Source organism: Carcharodon carcharias, chromosome 1, assembly GCF_017639515.1.
Source record: "Carcharodon carcharias isolate sCarCar2 chromosome 1, sCarCar2.pri, whole genome shotgun sequence".
Lineage (NCBI taxonomy): Eukaryota > Metazoa > Chordata > Chondrichthyes > Lamniformes > Lamnidae > Carcharodon > Carcharodon carcharias.
The window spans coordinates 61,199,611-61,223,460 of record NC_054467.1 but is presented as its reverse complement, the minus strand read 5'-3'; the positions used below and the strand labels follow the sequence as shown (position 1 = coordinate 61,223,460).

At 42.1% G+C, this 23,850-nt stretch overlaps 1 pseudogene; it reads right to left on the bottom strand.

The window, feature by feature from the left end:
• Nucleotides 1–12,028: 12,028 nt before the first annotated feature.
• On the bottom strand, nucleotides 12,029–12,129 carry LOC121285797 (annotated as a pseudogene).
• Between the last annotated feature and the right edge of the window lie 11,721 nt (nucleotides 12,130–23,850).

The following is a 23,850-nucleotide window of genomic DNA, read 5'->3' as shown; positions in this document are numbered from 1 at the left end:
CAAGTTAACCACATGCCCTTTACATGTTTTAGGGTTCAGTTTAATGTTGCCTGCTGATATTTTGCTACAACTGTCTATCTTCTGTATTAATTTTTCAGTTTTCTTCTGTACTTTCCATATTAATATAATCTTGCTCCTGACATTTGTTATTAGCCTCCTTTTTCTGTTTTATGTGAATTTTTCCTTTGTAACCTTGGGCTTGTTAGTGTGAATGTTCTACCTTTCACCTTTAGGGGAATAAGCCTAATTTGTGTAAAAACATAAGATATAGGAGTAGAAGTAGGCCATTTGTTGTCTCGAACCTGCTCTGCCATTCAACAAGATCATGGCTGGTTTTCTATCTCAACTTCACTTTCTTGTAATATCCCCATTTCCCTTAATTCCCTTAGTACCCAAAAAATCTATCAATCTCTGTCTTGAATGTACTCAAGGACTGAGCAATCATAGCTCTCTGGGGTAGAGAATTCCAAAGATTCACAACCCCTTATTCTAAGACTGTGAGCCATGTTCTGAGTTCCCCAGCTGGGGGAAATGTTTTCTCAGCATCTACCGTCAAGCTCTTTAAGAATTTCATATGTTTCAAATAGATCACCTCTCATTCTTCTAAATTCCAGGGAATATAGACCTAGTCTACTCTCTATCTCCTCATAGGATGATCACTTCATAACTGTAACCAGTCAAATGAACCTTTGTTGCTCTCTCTCTAGGACAAGTATGTCCTTAGGCAAGGAGACTAAAACTGCACACCAGATGTAACCTCACCAATGCCCTGTGTAATTGTAGTAAAACTTCTTTATTCTTCTACTCTAGTACCTTTGAAACAAAAGCTAACAGTATTTGTCTTTCTAATTGTTTGTCATACCTGCATGCTAACTTTCTGTGAATCATATACAAGGACACCCAGGTCCCTCTGAATGCAACCATTTCACAGTCTGTCTGTTTTCTGCCCATTAACCAATCCTTAATCCATGCTAATATATTACCCCTAATCCCATGAGTCCTAATTTTATGTAATAACCTCTAGGGTGGCACTTTATCAAATGCTTTTTGAAAAACTAAATGCACTACTTCTTTATGACCCACTCTACTTATTTTTTTTACTGTAAATGTGGCTCTGCTTTAGAGCCAAAACATTTCCCTTGCTACTTTTGAATTTATCATTTCCTGACTCCTCCCACTTCCCCATCCTCTTTTATTAGATTAAAACCCTGAGTACTAATCTAGTTACTTTGATTTTCCAGAACACTGGTCCGAACCCGGTTTAAGTGGAGCACCTCCCAACAGAATGGCCCCCTCTTTCCCTGATACCAATGCCAGTGGCCCATGAAGCAAAACCGCTGCTTCCCTCACTAGTCTTTCAGCTGCACATTTAATCTCCTTCCCTGTACCAATTGGTGCATGGCTCAGTTAACAATTAAGAGATTTTTACTTTCAAGGTTCTGCTTTTAAATTTGGACCATAACACCTCAAAATGTCTCAGCAGAACATCTTTCCTAGTTCTACTGATGTTGTTAGTTCCTATTTGGAATATGACAACTGGATCTTCCTCTCCCACTCCAAGTTTTTCTCCAGCTATGAGGAAATGTCTCTAACCCTGACACTGGGCAGGCAACACAGCCTTCTGAATTCCTGGTTCAGCCACAGAGAACAATATCTATCTCTCTGATCATATGTAGGTGTGACAGTGAGGAGAGCAATTGGGAAGGGGAGAAGATTAGAAAAGTGAATGGACTGGGGAGTTGTGGGGAAACAGAGTAATCAGGGAATGATCACTGCAGGAAAAGTGGAGGCGGGGAAGAATTTTGGGTTGATCATATATCTTTGTAAGAAAGAATAACAATGTAATAATGCCATTCATGTCATCAAGATGTTCCATAGCGCTTAGCGATCAAAGCATTACTTTTGAAGTATAGACACTTGTTTAGTAGGTAACTCAACAAGTTACTGCATAGATTCTCAGACATTGAGGAAAAGAAAATCGGGCAGGGTGTAATGTAAGCTGCCAATTCATTATCGCTCAGTTTGTACTATCGCCCGAGACCAATTTCAACATCTGATTTGATTTGTAAAATGTTGGCGATAATCAAATTCTATCTAGTAATTTGGGTATTAGCTAATTTTTTTTGATGTGTATTTCTGTGGTTGAATTTTCCTTTCTCCATTACCGAGGAAGCCTGCTGATAATTTGGTACTACAGACACGCAGTCTGCATGGAATTATTCTTCCAATTCTTTGGTCACAACTTATTACTTTTCTCTTTTTCTTCAGTGTGGTGAATTATCTGACCTCAACATTAACTGCCAGTAAAGGTACTGCAGTTGATCCCAGGACCCGTGAGCTAAGGAGAAAGGGAAATATCAGAGATAACTCTCAAGCTGGAGCTAGTGTAAACCTTGAGCATGCAGAAGCCAGCTTGTAGTTTGTACCATGTGAGGGCAAAATTGTCCCAGCTGTTACTACTAGTGCTAAGAATGTGGAACTCGCTAGCACAAGAAAAAATTGAGGTGGCTGGCACAGCTGTATTTAAAGTGAAGTTAGATATGAGCATGGTGAAGAAAGGATATATTGATTGGTTTAGATGAAGAGGAGTGTGGAGATACGAACATACGAATAAGGAGCAGGAAAAGTTATTCAGCCCCTCGAGCCTGCTCTGCCATTTAATAAGATCATGGCTGATCTCATAGTAACCTAAAATCTGCGTCCCACCTAGTCCCGATAACCTATCACCCATTTGCTTACCAAGAAGCTACCCACCTCTGCCCTAAAAATATTCAAAGACTCTGTTTCCTCCACCTTTTCAGGAATAGAGCTCCAAAGACTCATGAGCCACTGAGTGAAAAGATTTTGCCTCATCTCTGTTTTAAATGGGCAACCCTTTACTTTTAAACAGTGAGCCCTAGTTCTAGGTTCTTCCACAAGGGGAAACATCTGCTCCACTTCCACCCTGTCAAGGCCCCTCAGGATCTTGCATGTTTCAATCAGTCGCCTTTTACTTTTCTAAACTCCAGCGGATACAAGCCTAGTCTGTCCAACCTTTCCTCATAAGACAATTCACTCGTTCTAGGCATTAGACTGGTAAACCTTTTCTGAACTGCTTCTAGCACATTTACATCTTTCTTTAAGTAAGGAGACCAGTAGTGTACACAGTATTCCAGATGTAGTCTCATTAATGTCCTATACAACTGAAGCATAAACACTGCCCTATTTTTGTAATCAATTCCCATTGCAATAAATGATAACATTCTATTAGCTTTCCTAATTACTTGCGGTACTAGCCTTTTGTGATTCATGCACTAGGACACCCAGATCTCTCTGCACCTCAGAGCTCTGCAATCTCTCACCGTTTAGATAATGAGGACAATTTCATATTTTCCCACATTATACTCCATTTGCCAGATCTTTGCCCATTCACTTAACCTATCTGTATCTTTTTGTAGCCCCCCCCTTATGTCCTCTTCACAACTTACTTTCCTACCCATCTTTGTGTTATCAGCAAATTTCGCAACTATCTCTTTTAGGGGAGGCTGTGGCATAGTGATATTTTCATTAGCCCAGGGTAATGCTCTGGGGACCTGGGTTCAAATCCCATCATAGCAGATAGTGAAATTTGAATTCAATAAAAATCCAGAATTAAAAGTCTCATGATGACCATGAAACCCATTGCTGATTGTCATAAAAAGCTATCTGGTTCACTAATGTGCTTTAGGGAAAGAAATCTGTTGACCTTACCTGGCCTACTTGTGACTCCAGGCCCACAACAATGTAGTTGACTCTTAGCTGCCCTCTGGGGAAAAAAGGGCAATTTAGGGATGGGTAATAAATGCCAGCAACACCCACATCCCATGAACAAATTTTTAAAAATCCCTTCATCCAAGTCATTTATATAAATTGTAAACATTTGAGGTCCCAGCACTGATCATTGTGGTAAACCACTTGTTACATCTTGCCAACCTGAAAAAGATTTATCTATGCCTACTCTTTCTTTCCTGTTAGCCAGCCAATATGTTACCTTCCATGAGTTTTTATTTTCTGCAATAGCCTTTGATGCACACATGGTGCCTAAATATGTGGACCAACACATTCCAGTTGGGTTGAATGGCCTGTCTCGGTGCTGTAGATTCGATATAAACTTTCCTGAACTCAAATTACAAGGAGAAACTCATTCTATGCTCTTCGTATACCATTTTAAACTGATACATCATCTGAATGCAGACAATTTCCGGTCAAATTATGTTCAAACATATTCAACTTTTTTTCTTATTGTGACATGAACCTCTTGGGTTTGAAAAAAGCAATGCAGGCTTTTGGATGAATGATTTTAGTTCAGAAATCTGATTTTTTTGCAATCAACTACTGTGAAAAAAATCTTTTCCTGGTCAATGTCATTTTTTTTAATGCATCTTTTTTCTGACTCATTCTTGCCTATCACATTATTTTTCCTAGCTTGAATTTTCTTCAGAACGTAACTGTACTTCATGATTTGCTTCTCTCATTTTAGATCATTTTCATCCCCAATTTATTGTCATGTAATTGAACTTTTGAATCTGAACGTTAATATTCATCTCCCAGTATTCATATTCATCTTGAATAGCTATTTAATTTCTGCATAGTCCAAAGCACTGCAAAGGTTTTCAAAACAATAGCAAGAAGCAACGTATGTCACTGCATAAATTCAGGATTCCTCTCCTGCAGTCTTGCAATGCCACGTGTTTCTGATTGAGCGAATGGAGGAACTACTAGTACTCTGGCAATGCTGCAAACTGAGTATTACATTTTACCAGCTTATTTATCTCCCAATTTACAATTGTATTTGGTGGTTTGAGGATCTCCTGTGGAAGTGCTCATTGACAAGACTTATTGCTGACAGTAGAGAGGCTTCCCGCTATAGGTGGAATCCTATAATTGATGGTCATTTTGAGTGGGAGAGGAAGAAGCAGATCACAAATCTGGTTTTCCTCTAACTGGTAAAAACTTTCATTGGTGACATTTTCAAAAACTTTGTTAGAGGAGCAATTTCTTTGAGAAAAAGTACATTTGACAATTTTTTGATTTGTTGTCTGCAAATAGACATAGGGGAGAATTTTACGTGGGCGGGCCATTTAAAGCTTGCCCAGCGTGACGTGCACCTGGAAGCGCTGAGCGCTCCCTGTGCGGGTGGGGAGGTGGGGGGGTGCGTGGGTGGTGGTGGGGTGGCCGAGTCGGGGCCTGCGCTTTTTCACGCATGCACACAAAAGAGCACAGAAATCTCCCTGAGGCAGGGAGCTGCCTCAGGGAGTTTAATTTCACTTTGAAAAATTTAAATAAAGAGAAAAAAATATTTCAGCCATGTCCCATCATGTGACAGTGTCACATGAGCTGGGACATGTCAATAAATTTTTAATGAAAACATTTATTTGATTTATAAATCCTTCATAAAACCTCATCCCACCTGTGGATGAGGTTTCATGATAAATGTGAAGGCCGCCTGGGCTCTTCACCTGCCTGTCAATCCTAAAGTTAATTATTTCAATTAGCTTTTAAATGGCCTTAATAGGCATTTGACAGTTCGGCGGGCGCGCAGCCAACTCCAGTGCGCGCCCACTGAACTGAAGATTGGAATGACGTACGGTGATGTCGAGACGTATGCCCAACATCACCGTGCATCATTTTACGCATCAGCGAGCAGGACCCGCCCCTGCTCACTGACCAGAAGATTCAGGCCATAATACTCAAGGAGAATGAGATCCTGATGAATCATAAATCTTCATAAAAATAAAGTAATCAAATAAAATAAAAATACAGACAATTTTTTATGAAGGCAATCCCCCTTCAAAAATGCCAAAACATTGTTTTTGAGTAATATTCATTGACTAGTTTAAATTTCAAGAATGGACTTGAACTGTAAACTTTGCAACTATATAAATGCATATTAGAAACAAAAACAGGAAAATGCATATTAGAATTGGTAAGTAGTGGGATACATTTCCATCACCAATGTTTTATGCCAAGGCAGCATACCATTGCTGCCATTATTTATATATATTCTTCTATTTGGCCAGTAAATATTATGACTTGGCACTCAAAATATTCAGAGTTAGCAATTTAAACTAGTTCTGTGACTCACCATTAAAATATATGGTTGTTAAGGCAGAACCAACAAATGAGTTATAATTTTTGACCCCCAGTTAATGCAACACTGAAATGGCAGTTGAATGCCTCTGAAGAGCAGTGAAAGCTACTTCATATAATGAAGCAAATTTTAAATTACTGACTGCTTATGATTGATCAAACTGAAGCTGAATTCCATAAAGTATCAAAATAAAATTAATTTAATTCTGATATATTTTGTGCTGTACCTGTGGCATAAAGAGAATCCCAGCGATTGAAGCTTTGATTCCAAAATTTGTCAACTCATAAGCAGAATTGCAATTAACATCTTGCATTGATTTCACACCTTTAACGTAATAAAATGTCCCAAGGCACTTCACAGGAGCATTGTCATCCAAAATTTGACACTGGGCCACATATTAAGACAGATGATCTGAAGCTTGGTCAAAGAGAGAGTGGTTTTTAACACTACAGCATTTGATCTGTGATTAATCTTAGAATAAATTCCATGCATATTGCATATCATTACTATTTTTCAGAAGAGTGATTTTACTTGCATTTTGTTTTGTAGGTTAACATAAAAAACAATTGCCTGGCAACTTAGCATTGAACATCTTTCCACCTATGTATCCATTATTGCCTTTACACATCTGGAATATTGCCATCTTGGTACAAGTTTAGCACAAGCATGGATGGTTCCGTTCATACAAAGGAGTGAATTTTCCAAAACATTTTAGTTTGAAGAGGAACTACCTTCATGAAAAAATGTTACAGGATCCAGATCATAAGAGAGCCAGATGCAGAGATGTCCAAATGCACCAGCAACTTCCATGGAGCATAGTACTGGCACAGAGAGACGTTGACAGTAATTAGCTGGGATCTGCAATGTGCCTCCTCTTCACCATGGTGGCATACTGCAATGATGACCTATGGAATGGTTCCATGATTTCCTCACAACCACTTCCATCCATTAAACATAGGTTCATGTGCTGAATTTCTTCATCACTTGCCTGTCTCTCATGCATTATGTCTTGGATTTCTTTCTTAAAGCCACCCCACTTCCTTGTTCTCCTCAACCACCCCACTCCCCCCCACCCCCCCTCCCGACGCATATACTGCCATCGCTAACCCCTCAACCTTGGAAAAGCTGTTAAAGGGTTGAAATATATTGCGCTTTTCTGAAGATTTTATAATTCTCGTCACGCTATTTGTCACTTGCCTTTTATTTTCTCATTATTAAAGCTCTAGTCATACTCATATTCCTGCTCCTGTCAATGGTGTTCAAATCTTTTAGATCTACATGCAATTATGATGAACTGATCTCAAAGGGCAAACCTCATTTGCAAAATCCATACCTAGCTATTACTACATAAGCTTAAGCCTTATTGGAAATATGAGGTCAGATACTTTCCTCAAGAAAGGAAGGGAGAAACTGGAAGGCCAGTTACTCCAGGTGAAAATTGGAAGGCCATTTACCTCAGGTGGAAACTGCAGGGTGAGTTACCTTAGGTGGAAACCGGAAGGCCAGTTAGCAAAGAGGAGAAAACTGGAAAACCAGTTACGCATCATAGCCTTAATGGAAATCTGGCTGAGCGGTGATGACACCTCCCACTAAATGAAGCATCCCTCCTGGTTATACCTTACACCACTTGCCCTGCCAAGACCATTGTAGTAGCGGTGTGGCTTTTATCATTAAATCACACCTTTGCCTGACCCCCTAACTCTCCTGGCATTTTCTCCTCTTCTGAGTATTTCATTTTGTTTCACCTCTCTCACCTTCATTTACTTGTACAAGGAACACAGAAATTTGGCATGTAGTTACAACAAGCAATTATGAAGGCAAATGGCATGTTGGCTTTCATTGCAAGGGGATTGGAGCACAAGAAAAAGGAAATCTTACTACAGTTCTACAGGGCTTTAGTGAGACCACATCTGAAATACTGTGCACAGTTTTGGTCTCCATATTTAAGGAAGGACACACTTGCATTGGACGCAGTGCAGCAAAAGTTCATGAGATTGGTTCTTAGGATGAGAGGGTTGTTCTGTGATGAAAAGCTGGTTAAATTGGGCCTATACTCTCGGGACTTCAGAAGAATGGGAGGTGATCTCATTGAAACATATAAGATTCTGAAGAGGATTGATATGATAGACACCGAGAGGCTGTTTCCCCTGCCTGGGGAATCTGGAACAAAGGGACACAGTCTCATGATAAGGGATTGATCATTTAGAACTGAGATCAGGAGAAATGTCTTCACTCAGACCCCACAGATGCTCCATCACTGAGCACATTTAAGGCTGAGGTAGACTGATTTTTGGTCTTTTAGGGAATCGAGGGATATGGAAGAGTGGTGGGAAAGTGGAGTTGAAGCCAATGATCAGCGATGATCATACTGAATGGAGGAGCAGGCTCGACAGGCCATTTGGTCTACTCCTCCTCCTATTTCTTATGTTCTTAAAATCCTCGTAGTCTACTACCCACTCGAGCACCATAATACCTTTCCCATTGAGATATTTTCACTGCTTTCCTCCCTCAGCTTCTGCATCAAGTGATTTTTCATCCTTGCTGATTTCAACCTCCATCCCACCTCATCATGCTCTCCCTCCTCTGAGGCCACCAGCCATGTACCCTTAATCTCTCCCTCTGTGTAAACTACCCAATCCATTTTTATCGTCATCCTTTTAACTTTGCTATTTCACAAGGCCTTACTATTCCCATCTTGTCAAGCACAGATAAATGCAATCCTGATTACTTCCTTGTTTCACTTCCCACCCAAATCCTCCTTCCACATCCCAACTCTACTTTCTTCTGAATCTGCCCCTGGAAAAAAAAACTATCCCCTAATTCACTTATAACTGCACTTTCAAAATCTCAATTGTCTAACCTTTGGCCTTTCATTCACATGACATTTCTAAAACTACTAATTTGCTCAACCATAACCTCATCTCAACTTTTGATGCAGCAGTTCCCAATAAAACTATTCCTCTCTTTCGCAGGATTTCTAGCCTCTGACTGCTCTTGTAGCCACAGTATTTATATGGCTAGTCCAGTTCAGTTTCTGGTCAATAGTAACCCCCAGGATGTTGATAGGGGAGGATTCAGTGCTGGTAATGCCATTGAACATCAAGGGGCGATGGCTGGATTCTCTCTTGTTGGAGATGGTCATTGCTTGGCACTTGTGTGGCGTGAATGTTACTTGCCACTCATCAGCCCAAGCCTGGATATTGCCCAGGTCTTGCTGCATTTGGACATGGATTGCTTCAGTATCTGAGGAGTTGCAAATGGTGCTGAACATTGTGCAATCATCAGTGAACATCCCCACTTCTGACCTTATGATGACAGGAAAGTCATTGATGAAGCAGCTGAAGATGGTTGGACTGAGGACACTACCCTGAGGAACTCCTGCGGTAATGTCCTGGAGCTGAGATGACTGACCTCCAACAACCACAATTATCTTTCTTTGTGTTAGGTATGACACCAATCAGCGGAGAGTTTTTCCCTTGATTCCCATTGACTCTAGTTTTGCTAGGGCTCCTTGATGCCACGCTCTGTCAAATGTGGCTTTGATGTCAAAGGCAGTCACTCTCACCTCACCTCACTCTTACCTCAACTCTTTTGTTCTTGTTTGAACCAAGGCTGTAATGACACCAGGAACTGAGTGGCCCTGGTAGAACCCAAACTGGGTGTCAGCAGGTTATTGCTTGATGATGCCTTCTATTAATTTACTGATGATGGAGAGTAGACTGATAGGGCGGTGATTGGCCGGGTTGGATTTGTCCTGCTTTTTGTGTACAGGTCACACCTGGACAATTTTCCACAGCCAAGTAGATGTCAGTGTTGTCGCTGTACTGGAACAGCTTGGCTAGGGACGTGGCAAGTTCTGGAGCACAAGTCTTCAGCACTATTGGCAAAATATTGTCAGGGCCCATAACCTTTGCAGTATCAGTGCCTTCAGCCATTTCTTGATATCACATGGAGTGAATCGAATTGGCTGAAGACTGGCAACTGTGATGCTGGGGACCTCCGGAGGAGGCCGAGATGGATCATCCACTTGGCACATCTGACTGAAGCTTGTTGGAAATGTTTCAGCCTTATCTTTTGCACTGCTGTGCTGGGCTCCTCCATCATTGAGGATGGGGTATTTGTGGAGCCTCCTCCTCCAGTGAGTTGTTTAATTGTCCACCACTTTTCATGACTGGATGTGGCTGGACTGCAGAGCTTAGATCTGACCTATTGGTTGTAGGATCGCTTAGCTCTGTCTATCATTTGCTGCTTATGCTGTTTGGCACACAAGTAGTCCTGTGTTCTAGCTTCACCAGGTTGACAACTCATTTTTAGGTATGCCTCATGCTGCTCCTGGCATGCCCTCCTGCACTCTTCATTGAACCAGGGTTGATCCCCTGGCTTGATGGTAATGGTAGAGTGTAGGATATGCCAGGCCATGAGGTTACAGATTGTGTTCGAGTACAATTCTGCTGCTGCTGATGACCCACAGCACCTCATGGATGCCCAGTCTATCTGTCCCATTTAGCACGGTGGTAGTGCCACATAACATGATGGAGGGTATCCTCAATGTGAATGTGGGACTTCATCTCCACAATGACTGTGCAGTGGTCACTGATATTGTCATGGACAGATGCGTCAGCAGCAGGCAGGTTTGTGAAGATGAAGTCTAGTATGTTTTTCTCTCTTGTTAGTTTCCTCACCACCTGCCACAGACCCAGTCTAGCAGCTATGTACTGATTTAGCACTTCACTGCCAGATCTGGCTGAACCACATAAAGCACTATCAGGTCCTGCTCCCATCTGCTAATACTGCTCACTATTGCAGAATTTTCCTGCAATGCAAAGATAACACCTGGTTTCTTTTCTCTACTGCATCATCTTCTTAAACACATCTCCTGTGTCCTCCATCCTCACCCCCAACAATAAGTTGCCATTAAGATTGAGACTATCCAAACAACTGCCTCTGCCAATCCTCTCCTTTCCACTAGCCCACCAGGCCAAACTTCTTCTAAAGTTTCTCCCTTCCCTCCTCTGAACTCACATCTTCCTCCAGGCTCTCACCTATCACCTCTCATGGGCTCCTGGAGCACATTGTGCCCATGAGACCCACCCACTGCTCCCTCGATGCTATTCCTACTAAACTGCTGACCACTCAACACCCCTTCCTGGTCCTCATGTTAGCCAATATTATTAAGTTTTCTCTCTTCAAGTACTGTCTTTCCTTCAAATCTCTCATCATCCCCTCCTGAAAAAACCCTTGACCCAACCATACTTGCAAACTACCACTCCATCTCCAACCTCACTTCCCCCTCTAAAGCTCTTGAATGTGTTGCTGCCTCCCAAATCTGTACCCATCTTTCCTGGAACTCCATGTTTGTATGCCTCTAATCAGGTTTCCATGTCTGTTACTATACACTAGTGACTCTTACCAAAGTCACAAATGACATCCTAAGTGACTGTGACAATGGTAAACTATCCATCTTGTTCATCTCTACAGCCTTTAACACAGTTGACTACACCATGTGGCATAGTGATATGTATCTAGAGACCCAGGGTAATTCTCTGAGGACCAGGGTTCGGTTCCAACCACAGCAGATGGTGAAATCTGAATCAAGTTTGATGAGGACTACAAAACCATTGCCGATTGTTGTAAAAACCCACCTGGTTAACTAAAGTCCTTTAGGGAAGGAAATCTGCTGTCCTTACTTGTTCTGGCCTACATGTGACTTCAGTCCCACAACAATGTGGTTGATTCTTAAATGCCCTCTGAACAAGGGCAATTAGGGCTAGGCAATAAATGCTGGCCTAGCCAGTGATACCCACAGCCCATGAATGAATGAAAAGGTTATCCTCCTCCAATGACTCTTCAGTGTTGTCCAGCTGAGTGGGATTGCTCTCACCTGGTTCTACTTTTATCTAATTATAGCCAGAGTATTTTTTTTATATGGAACGCTTCACGAATTTGCGTGTCATCCTTGCGCAGGGGCCATGCTAATCTTCTCTGTATCGTTCCAATTTTTAACACCTAACAAGATTAAGATTTGAGCTGATTCACTGACTTTATTCATCTTTGCCCCCGCTCCCAAGATGCAGTCCCCAAACATGTATGAATTAACTTTTGAGACCCTGTATGGAATGCAGAATATATTGTACAGTATCCAATATCCGAGTTTTCATAAAAATCGGTTATCATCATGCCAAGTATCATTTGCAACAGCTTCTCTTCCCAGTCCCACACCATTATCTCTGGTGTCCCTCAAGGATCTATCCTTGGAGCCCACCTATTTAGAGTCATAGAGTCATTTATGGCACAGAAGGCTATCAAGTTCATGCCAGTTCTCAGTGAAGCAATCCAGTCAGTACCATTTCCCTGTTCTATACCCATGGCTCTACAAATTTATTTCCTTCAAGTTCACGTCCAATTTCCTTTTGAAATCAATGATCGTCTCAGCTTCCACCACCCTTATAGGCAGTGACTTCTGGGTCATTATGACTCGCTGCATAAAAAATCACATCCCCACTGTATCTCTTGCCCAAAACCTTAAATCTGTGTCCATAAGTCCTTCTACCATCAATTAATGGGAACAGTTTTTCTTTGCCTACTTTATGAAAACCTGTCATAATCTTGTACAACTCCATCAAATCTCCCCTTTGCTCCAAGGAGTACAGCCTCAGCTTCCTCAACCTAATCTTATACCTAAGTTCCCCCACCCCTAGAACTATTCTGGTAAATCACATCTGCACCTTCTCAAGGACCCTAACATCTTCCTAAAATGTGGCAACCAGAATTGGACACAATACTCTAGTGGTGGTCTAACCAGAGCTTTATAAAGGTCCAGCATAACTTCCTTGCCTTTGTACCCAATGCTTTTATTTATGAAGACCAAAATTCCATATGCCTTGCTAACCATTCTTTCAATATGCCCTGCCACCTTCAAAGATCCGTGCACTTGCGCCTGCTAGGTCCCTGCACACTCTTTAGAACTGTGTCATTTAAATCTATATTGCCTCTCTCATTGTTCCAGTCCTACTCCGGCCCCCTCCCACAACTCTTTCTCCGGTACATCAATGATTACTTCGGTGCTGCTTCATGCTCTCATCTGGACCTGGAAAAATTTATTAATTTTGCTTCCAATTTCCACCCCTCCATCATTTTCACATGGTCCATCTCTGACACTTCTCTTTCCTTCCTTGACCTCTCTGTCTCAATTTCTGGTGATAGACTGTCAACCAATATCCATTACACGCCTACCGACTCCCACATCTACCTCGACTACAGCTCCTCACACCCCGCTTCCTGTAAGGACTCCATCCCATTCTCTCAGTTCCTTCACCTCCGTCGCATCTGTTCTGATGATGCCACTTTCAAAAACAGTTCCTCTGACATGTCCTCCTTCTTCCTTGACTGAGGTTTTCCACCCACGGTGATTGACAGGGCCCTCAACCGTGTCTGGCCCATCTCCCGCGCATCTGCCCTCACTCCTTCTTCTTCCTCCCAGAAACATGATAGGGTCCCCCCATCCTCACTTATCACCCCACCAGCCTCCGCATTCGAAGGATCATCCTCTGCCATTTCTGCCAACTCCAGCATGATGCCACCACCAAACACATCTTCCCTTCAACCCCCCGGCGGCATTCCGTAGGGATCGTTCCCTCCGGGACACCCTGGTCCACTCCTCCATCACCCCCTACACCTCAACCCCCTCCCACGGCACCTTCACATGCAACCACAGAAGGTGCAACTCCTGCCCCTTTACTTCCCCCCCTCCTCACCATCCAAGGGCCCAAACACTCCTTTCAAGTGAAGCAGCATTTCACTTGCACTTCCCTCAATTTAGTTTATTGCATTCGTTGCTCCCAATGTGGTTTCCTCTACATTGGAGAGACCAAACGCAGACTTAGGTGACTGCTTTGTAGAACACCTTCGGTCTGTCCGCAAGCATGACCCAAACCTCCCTGTCGCTTGCCATTTCAACACTCCACCCTGCTCTCATGCCCACATGTCCGTCCTTGGCTTGCTGCATTGTTCCAATGAAGCTCAACGCAAACTGGAGGAACATCACCTCATCTTCCGATTAGGCACTTTACAGCCTTCCGGACTGAATATTGAGTTCAACAATTTTAGATCATGAACTCTCTCCTCCATCCCCACCCCCTTTCCGATTCCCCACCTTTTTTTCCAATAATTTATATAGATTTTTCCTTTCCCACCTACTTCCATTATTTTTAAAAGTATTTCCATCCATTGTTTTATCTCTACCTTTTAGCCTTTTTTGATTACTTCACCCCACCCCACCCCCACTAGGGCTATTTATACCTTGCTTGTCCTGCTTTCTATCCTTAATTAGCACATTCCTTAGATAATATCACCACCTTTAACACCTCTTTGACTTTTTGTCTGTGACATCTTTTGGTTATCTCCATCTATCACTGGCCCTCTATCCAGCTCTAATTGTCCCCCATCCCCCCCTTAAACCAGCTTATATTTCACCTCTCTTCTATTTTTACTTAGTTCTGTTGAAGGGTCATTCGGACTCGAAACGTTAACTGTGCTCCTCTCCGCAGATGCTGCCAGACCTGCTTTTTCCAGGTATTTTTGTTTTTGTTTTGCCTCTCTCAATCCCATCTGTCAAATGCATCACCTCGCACTTCGTATTGAATTCCATCTGCCACTTGTCTGATCTGCTAGCCTATCTATGTTCTGTCATTGCAGTCAATTAGTATCATCCTCATTGTTTGCCACTCCAAGTTTGGTAGCATTGGCAGATTATGAAATTTTACTCTGTATTCCATTATTCAAGTCATTCATATATATCAAAAAAGCAATCATTCTAGCACTGAACATTGGGGGAACACCAATGTCCATCACCCTCCTGTTTGAAAAACAACCATTTACAACAACTTGTTTTTTTGTCCTTAAGTCAATTTTTTATCCCATTTGACAGTGACCCTCCTATTCCACGAGCCACAATTTTGTTAACCAGCCTCTTATGTAGAAGTTTTCACTTTCTTAAAATCCAAATAGAACAACATTCACAGCATTCCTTTCATCCACATTCTCTGTTACTTAATCAAAAAATTTAATTAGATTAGTCAAGCATGATCTAACTTTTACAAGTCTGTGCTAGCTCTCCTAAATTAATTCAAACCTCTTCAAGTGCCTGTTGATTTTTTCCCCCTAATTATTGTTTCTAAATCATTACCCACCACTGATGTTAAACTAACTAGCCTTTTTCATCTTCTGCAGGCCCTTGGCAACATCATCTGAAAACACAATGTCAGTTGTCACATGTACACTGGTGGCACACAATACTACCTCAACACCTCTCTTGACTCCTCCAATTTTGCTAAATTGTCAGATTATTCTTCTGACATCCAATACTGGCTGAGCAGAAATTTCCTCCAATTAAATATTGCTATAAGCTCCGTTCCCTAGCCATTAACTCACTCCCCTGCAACCATGATGTTGAACAATAATGTCCACAACTTTGGCAACATATTTGACCCTGAAATGAGCTTCCAACCACATACTCACTCCATGACTAAGACAACCTATTTCCTGTACTGCATTATTGCCTGACTCCACCCTGCCTCGGCTCATCGGCCGCTGAAACCCTCATTAATGCCTATGTTACCTCTAGACTGGCATACTCGAACACACTCCTGGTCCATGTTCAACCCTCGGTAAACTTGAGGTCATCAAAAAACACCATTGCCTGTGTCCTCTCATTGAAAGTGCCATTCACCCAACACTCCTGTGCTTGTTGACCTACACTGGCTCCCAGTTAAGCAACACCTTGATTTTAAAATTCTGATCCTTGTAGATTTCAAATCTCTCCATGGTCTCACCCCCCCACCCCCCCCACCACCCTCCTGTTTCTGGAACCTCCTCCAGTTGCACAGCCCTCCGAGGTAGCTATGCTCTTCCAATTTTGGTCCCTTGAGCACCCACCGTTTTAGTCACTCCACCATTGCGGTTGTGCCTTCTGCTGCTTGGGCCCTAAACTCTGAAATTCACTTTCTGAGCCTCTTTACCTCACCACTTTGTTTTCCTTCTTTAAGACACCCCTGATAACCTACTCCTTTGACCAAGCTTTTTGGCTATCTGACCTAAAGTCATTTTATATATACCTCAGTGTGAAATTTTGTTTGATAACACTCCTGTGAAGCACCTTGAGGTGTTTTATTACATTAGAGACGCTACATAAATACAAGTTTTTGTTGTTGTTACCTCAGAGAGGGAAACTGGAAGGCTAGTTCCCTCATGTGACTCTGGTGAACTTTGTAGTGGTCATCTCCCGGTTAATGTTAGTAAAAATTAGAAACTTGTCTCCAGCATGTCTTCTCACCTGAAGCAAAACTGGGAAGGAAAACAATACAGAAAAATAATTTTAAAAAACAAAAAAATGCGGATGCTGGAAATCCAAAACAAAAACAGAAACAGAAATACCTGGAAAAACTCAGCGGGTCTGGCAGCATCAGTGGAGATTACAGTTGACGTTTCGATTCCTTGTGACCCTTCAGCAGAACTTGTTGAAGTTCTGTTGAAGGGTCACGAGGACTTGAAATGTCAACTGTACTCTTCTCCGCCAATGCTGCCAGACCTGCTGAGTTTTTCCAGGTATTTTTGTTTCTGAAAAATAATTTATTGGAAGGTCAAAAAGAAGACCAAAATAATTTAAAGAGAAAGTACCTTACTGATAAAATGACAAACCATTTGCCTAGAAGTATCTTAAATCAATGCTTTAATCAAGTTGAATTGCATCTGGCACTTTTAGGGCAAGGAGTGGCATCATGAAAGATAAGAGTTTCTCAGAAAATAGTGGGAATGTCAAGTGAGAATAGAACTAGATGGAAGGAAGTATTAACAATAAGATGCTTCATTAAAGGAGAAGCAAGTTGCTGGTTGATCTGATATGTTTAAGATCAAATATTTTGTACACTTTATATAGATAGTATTATGTTTCTGTTTATGGCAGTATTGTAGAGAAAATATTGACAGGCCACAACCTGTGACATAATCACTATTACACTAGACCTGAAACATTAATTCTGTTTCTCTCCACAGATGTTGCCTTAACTCGCTGAGTATTTCCAGCATTTCCTGTTTTTATTTCAGATTTTCAACATCCGCAGTATATGGCCTTTCCACAAGTACACTGTATTCTGCAGTCTTGAAACCAACCCAAAATTTGTTTTGGAGATTGTTTGGCAGGAATCCAAACAATAATTCATATGGTGGGTGGCAAATCACCCTTTAAATCACTGGTCAAAACAACCTAGTACCCTGCAAGGGCATTTCAACTCGGTACTAAACTGCAATAAAAAAATAAACTTTGAAAAATAGTTTTTAATATGTCATATGATGAAAATGATACTAGATGCTTGACAGAGGATTATGTAATTAAATCTAAGGGCTCAGCAGATAGCTTTCGGTCTTGTTTAATGACATGATCTGAACCCCTCACAAAAATTATTGTCGAATTGTAATTTATTGTCAAACATGAAACATGGAAGCAAGTTAGTTTGGGTCTTTCATTGCATACTGGAACATTGGAATGACTTTTAAATATTACTGCTTGTTCCCAATAGTTCTGTCAGTTTTATTGGAAATCATTTCTGCCTGAAGGCAAAGTGATCCCCATTCACACTGTTCTTCCTCAAATACTTTGGCAAGAGCTCGGCAAGTTTAAAAACAGTGTAGTTTCATCATTAAATCATCACAAATATTCTCTTTCTTTTAAAATTACTTCACGTTTAACCAATTTCAACATAATATTTAAGGATGCTATGAAATACTTTATCTTTTTGACATTCTGTAGCACACAATTGATGCCCACAACGTGGGGCACTTCTCAGATTCTTGCAGGCAATTCCGTCCCTTTGGAAGATTTCTTGGCACCTAAAGGTATAGAGCCATATGTATTGGTGCAGAAAGTGTGCCTGTTGCATTGGTAAGCTCCCATGATGCATTCATCTTTATCTGGAAAACAAATCAGACAAAAATATGCAATTGAACAGCACAGGTTCTAAGCCCAAAACAGGCATGTCTGCACTTATAGCTCCAGCAGAGGATTAATAAGATCCGAGGTACATTTTTACCCTGAATTTTGCCACACACGAGTTGTAACTTGTAATCAGAAGAAGCACATAAAATATAAACGTAGCAGGCAACACAGCAAAATAAATGTATCCAAGCATGTGTCTGGGAGTTCCAGGCATATGTGGAGCATGGCAGGGTGACAGGCTGCGCATGGTCTGTCTTGTTTTTTCAGTTAAAAGGCTTGAATATCCGGGACATCGTAAGTGCACCTGCATGGCATGAAAACAACAATCACGGGACCTCTCCTGACCACATAATTAGGGGAGTCCTAGGACAGAGAGAGGGGACCCAGGGAGAGGACGCAGTGGGGGAGTACACAGGGAGACAGAGACCACTGGGAGGAAACAACCCTGAAGTGACCACGGTGAGAGAAAACACTGGGGAGAGGAGCAAAGAAAGAGGCTCCAGGCAGTGAAAGTGCTGTTGTTGGCAGGCTCCAGGTAGTGAGGGCTTGGGAGTAGCCCTGGAGAGCTGAAAAGGCAGTGGAAGGTTGGTGACTCCATGCTGCAGGCAGTTGGGGAAAAGGTAACCCTTTGGTGCAGTGATGTTCTGCTTGGCTTGGCTGCAGAGTTGGAGATATGCCCATGAGTTGGTGCTGGTGTGCAGCCTCAGGAAGCCAGTGGAATGTAGTCTCAGGAGAAAAGATTAAACCATCAGGAGGTGAGCAGCTGCTGAGGCAGTCCGAGCTGAAGCAACTTTTGGAGGGATTTCAGAGGTGAGATCTTCAAAAGTGAAGACTTGAAATTCCTCATGAGGGAGTCAGAATTTTAACGAGATTGTGTAACTCACAGTGGACACTGACATCCGGGTGGGTTGCTGAGAAATCCGTGGGATTTCTCTTAGTTGCATCTGCCATTTCATGTGGGGTGTTTGAGCACAGTTTGCCTGCTAATTTATATTTATCTCATGTTAATTCTGAATGTTAGAATATAAGATAGATATTGTAAATTCTTTTGTTTTTCTGACTTTGTATAGTAAAGCTTATTTTGTTTGCTTGAAACCATGAAATCTTGTGGTTTTACTCTGTTAGTGGGCACCTGGAATTTCAAACTGTGTCTACTTTAAACAAAACATTACTGGTCCCTGTCTGGATCGTAACATAAATTGGGGGCTCTTGGCAGGACTTTGAATCCATAGACATACACGAGTGCTGGTACATGCTGAGGTTAAGGCGATAAGATTTTCTCGGTGCATTTTACTATACTGATTGAAAAGCAGAATGGCTTTGTCAGCTGCTACGACTTTTCTAGAGAGGGAGGGTTTATTGTTGAGTGATTTACAATTAACTAAGGTTGGGTTAATCGCATTGGCAGAAAAGTTGAAGTTGGAGTTACAAGCAGGGGTTAAGGAAGTATACATAGTTGAGATAATAACACAGCTTTGGAATTAGAAGGAGAAAAGCCTGATACAGGTATAACCCAGCTTGAGTTAGCTAGAATTTAGTTGCAGATGAAGCAGCTTGAATTAGAAAAATAAAAAGAAAGAAAAAGCTTGAACTTGAAAAAGAGAAAAAAGAAAGAGAAATGTGAAAGCTTGAGCTCGAACTCCAGAGAAACAAAGAAATCAGACAGCATCAACTGGCTAGATAAAAGCTTAGGTTACGGGGTGAATGAGTGTCTTGCAGTTTAGATGATGAGTTGAGTACCACTCCGAGCTTTGATACAACGAAAAATCTTTACTTAGTGTCTAAGTTCACTGAGGACAGAGTTGAGAGATATTTTATCTCATTTGAAATGGTGGCTACAAAGGTAAAGTGGCCAAAGACCATAAGACCATAAGACATAGGTGCAGAAATTAGGCCAATCGGCCCATCGAGTCTGCTCCGCCATTTAATCATGTTAAGTTTCTCAACTCCATTCTCCCGCCTTCTCCCTGTAACCTTTGATCCCCTTACCAATCAAGTACCTATCCATCTCAGTCTTAAATACACTCAATGACCTGGCCTCCACAGCCTTTTGTGGCAATGAATTCCATAGATTCACCACTCTCTGGCTAACGAAGTTTCTCCTCATCTCTGTTCTAAAAGGTCTTCCCTTTACTTTGAGGCTGTGCCCTCGGGTCCTAGTCTCTCCTACTAATGGAAACATCTTCCCCACATTCACTCTATCCAGGCCTCTCAGTATTCTATAAGCTTCAATCAGAACCTCCCTCATCCTTCTAAACTCCATCGAGTATAGACCCAGAGTCCTCAAATGTTCCTCATATGTTAAGCCCTTCATTCCTGGGATCATTCTCGTGAACCTCCTCTGGACCCTCTCCAGAGCCAGCATATCCTTCCTGAGATACGGGGCCCAAAATTGCTCACAATATTCTAAATGTGGTCTGACCAGAGCCTTATAAAGCCTCAGCAGCACATCCCTGCTTTTATATCCTAGTCCTCTCGAAATAAATGCCAGCATTCCATTTGCCTTCCTAACTACCGACTCAACCTGCAAGTTAACCTTAAGAGAATCCTGGACTAGGACTCCCAAGTCCCTTTGCACTCCAGATTTCTGAATTCTCTCCCCATTTAGAAAATAGTCCTTGCCTCTATTCTTCCTACCAAAGTGCATGACCTCGCACTTACCCACGTTGTATTCCATCTGCCACTTCTTTGCCCATTCTCTTAACCTGTCCAAATCCTTCTGCAGCCTCCCCGCCTCCTCAATACTACCTGTCCCTCCACCTATCTTTGTATCATCTGCAAACTTAGCCAGGATGCCCTCAGTTCCTTCAACTAGATCATTAACGTATAAAATGAAAAGTTGTGGTTCCAACACTGACCCCTGCAGAACTCCACTAGTCACCAGCCGCCATCCTGAGAAGGACCCCCTTATCCCCACTCTCTGCCTCCTGCCAGACAGCCAATCTTCTATCCATGCTAATACCTTGCCTCTAACACCATGGGCTCTTATCTTACTGAGCAGCCTCTTGTGCAGCACCATGTCAAAGGCCTTCTGGAAGTCCAAGTAGATAACATCCATTGGCTCTCCTTTGTCTAACCTACTCATTACCTCCTCAAAGAATTCTAACAGATTTGTCAAGCATGACCTCCCCTTGATGGAACCATGCTGACTTTGCCCAATTTTACCATGCACTTCCCAAGTATTCTGAAATCTCATCCTTAATAATGGACTCTAAAATCTTACCAACAACCGATGTCAGGCTGATCGGCCTATAATTTCCTGTCTTTTGCCTCACTTCCTTCTTAAACAGGGGGGTTACATTAGCGATTTTCCAGTCCTCTGGGACCCTCCCTGACTCAAGTGATTCCTGAAAGATCACCACTAACACCTCCACTATCTCTTCAGCTATCTCCTTCAGAACACTGGGGTGTAATCCATCTGGTCCAGGTGATTTATCCAACTTCAGACCTTTCAGTTTTCCTAGCACCTTCTCCTTGGTAATGGCAACCATACTCACCTCTGCCCCCTGACTCTCTTGAACTTTGGGGATGTCACTTGTGTCTTCCACTGTGAAGACTGATGCAAAGTATCTATTCAGTTCCTCCGCCATTTCTTTGTTCCCCACTACTACTTCTCCAGCATCATTTTCCAGGGCCCAATGTCCACTTTTGCCTCTCTCTTACCCTTTATATATCTAAAAAAACTCTTGCAATCTTCTTTTATATTACTGGCTAGTTTACCCCCATATTTAATCTTCTCCCTCCTTATTTCTTTTTTAGTTGTCCTCTGTTGGTCTTTGTAGGCTTCCCCATCCACTGCTCTTTGCTGCATTGAATGCTTTCTCTTCAGCTTTTATGCTGTCCCTGACTTCCCTTGTCAGCCATGGTTGCCTCGTCCTCCCTTTAGTATGCTTCTTCTTCCTAGGGATGAATTTTTGCTGTTTCTCCCAAATTACTCCCAGAAACTCCCGCCATTGCTGTTCCACTGTCTTTCCTGCTAGGCTCATCTCCCTGTCAATTCTGGCCAGCTCCTCCCTCATGCCTCTGTAGATTGCCTTTATTCAACTGTAATATTGTTACATCTGATTCCAGCTTTTTCCTCTCAAATTGCAGGGTAAATTCTATCATATTATGGTCACTCGCTCCTAAGGGTTCCTTCACCTTAAGCTCCCTTATCAAATCTGCCTCATTACACATCACTAAATCTAGAATTGATCCCTAGTGGGCTCCACCACAAGCTGCTCCAAAAAGCCATCTCATAAACATTCCACAAATTTCTTTTCTTGGGATCCACTACCAACCTGATTTTCCCAGTCTACCTGCATATTGAAATCCCCCATGATCACTGTAACCTTGCCTTTCTTACACGCCTTTTCTATCTCCTGGTTATCTTGTGCCCCACATCCTGACTACTGTTCGGAGGCCTGTACATAATTCCCATTATGGTTTTTTTACCTTTGCGGTTCCTCAACTCTACCCACACAGATTCTACATCATCTGACCCTATGTCATTTCTTGCTATCGATTTAATTTCATTTCTTACTAACAAAGCAACCCCACCCCCTCTGCCAACCTGCCTATCTTTTTGATAGGATGTATATCCTTGGATATTTAGCTCCCAGTCCTGATCCCCTTGCAGCCATGTCTCCGTAATGCCCACCACATCATACCTGCCAATTTCAATCTGCGCCACAAGCTCGTTTACCTTATTTCGTATATTGCGTGCATTCAGATACAACACCTTCAGTCCTGTATTTCCCGTCCCCTTTCTCATTGTCATCCCTTTATCTGATGTGCTTGAAGTTAGGTTTCTAGCCCTTTCCAAACACTCTGTCCTATTTTGTGTTCTGGAGACTTTAATAACTTCTCCTGGGCTCTCCTTTCTTTTCAGTTTTTTCATAATTTTCCATGAAGTTGAATCTAACCCCCCACACATTAACCTGCTGCTTTGTTTCCCATTAGTCATGCTTCTTGGAGTTTTACCCTTCCCTACCCCCTCACTTTCTTGTTTAAAGTCCTGTTGACCACCCTATTTACCCTTTTCGCTAGAACACATGGACTCTCATTTTGCAGGTTGTTTTGGTCAGGAAAGCTACGGATATGTATTCAAGCCTTTCAGCAGAACAATCCTCAGATTCTCTGGCAGTTAAAACTGCAGAACTTAGTGCTTATGAGCTTGTTCCCAAAACATGTCAGTTAAAATTGCAGACTTTGAGGGAAAGACTGAATAAAATGTTAGTAAAATTTGCTAGGGAGAAATAAATGTTATTTGACAGGTGGTTTTAATCTCTGAAGTTAGAACAAACTTTTGAGAATTTGAGAGAACTAATAATAATGGAAGAATTTTGAACCAGCATCCCAATAGCTGTCAGGTTACACCTGGAAGACCGCAAGGTTTCTAATGTAAGGGTAGCAGCGGTTTTGGCAGATGTGATATATCACATAAGCAACCGGGGGCAGTAGATCTCATTTGTAAACCCACAGGGAAACTGGAGGAGTAGAAAATTGTCTAGTCATGGGGAGAAGGCAGAAGCTGTCCCATTTGATTGGTACCACATCTACAAATGTTCGTCCCCTCCACCACCTACGAACAGTAGCAGCCGTGTGTACCACCTACATGATGCATTGCAGAAATTCACCATAGCTCCTTCGGCAGCACCTTCCAAACCCACAACCACTACCATCTAGAAGGACTAGGGCAGCAGATAGATGGGAACCCCACCACCTGGAAGATCCCCTCCAAGTCACTCACCATCCTGACTTGGAAATTTAT